Genomic DNA, 754 nt, shown 5'->3' on the forward strand with positions numbered 1-754 from the left:
TTGTATATGCATGAAATTAAAATGAGAGACACCGGCATCAGAAAGCATTCCAGGACTGGGTTAGCATAAGAAATGAAAATCTAGCATGCATGACCTACTACTTGTGTCACAAGGCATATGCATTGTAATGGGGGACTCCATGCTGACTTTCGTTTATTTTTTGTTGAAATGGAAGCTGTTTTTTTAAGCGGGTATGACAGTTATGTTTGGATGAGCGGATGATGTGCATTTATATTCGCAGATGATATATACTTTTACACATATCTATACACATACGTCTGCGCACAACGTGCTTATTTACTTTTAGAATATCTATACTCACCAAACCAACCCCCTCCCCCCTTCTTGTAGTCTACACCTCTACTCCCCCTCTTGTTTTCTTCACCCCTACCTCCTTCCTGTAGTCTACATCCCTACCCGACTACTTGTAGTCTTCACACTTCCCCTCCCCTCTCGTCTTGTCTACTCCCCTACCCCCTCTCTTGTCTACTCCCCTACCCACCTCTCTTGTCTACTCCCCTATCCCCCGTCTTGTTGTCAACACTCCTACCCCCTCTCCTGTTGTCTACACCCCTACCCCCCTCCTACCCCTTCCAATCCCTCAATCAGCCCTTATCCTACGCCTAATCCTAATCCATATCCACGAGTCATTAATGCCAGTGATTAGGCAGAACATAATTAAAACGAAAGCATCTGATAAAAAAAAAAATACTTTGTGTTAATTACAATTAACTTTCGTGTCTTCTCCAGCTTC

This window comes from Penaeus monodon, chromosome 29, assembly GCF_015228065.2.
Source record: "Penaeus monodon isolate SGIC_2016 chromosome 29, NSTDA_Pmon_1, whole genome shotgun sequence".
In the NCBI taxonomy this organism is placed as follows: domain Eukaryota; kingdom Metazoa; phylum Arthropoda; class Malacostraca; order Decapoda; family Penaeidae; genus Penaeus; species Penaeus monodon.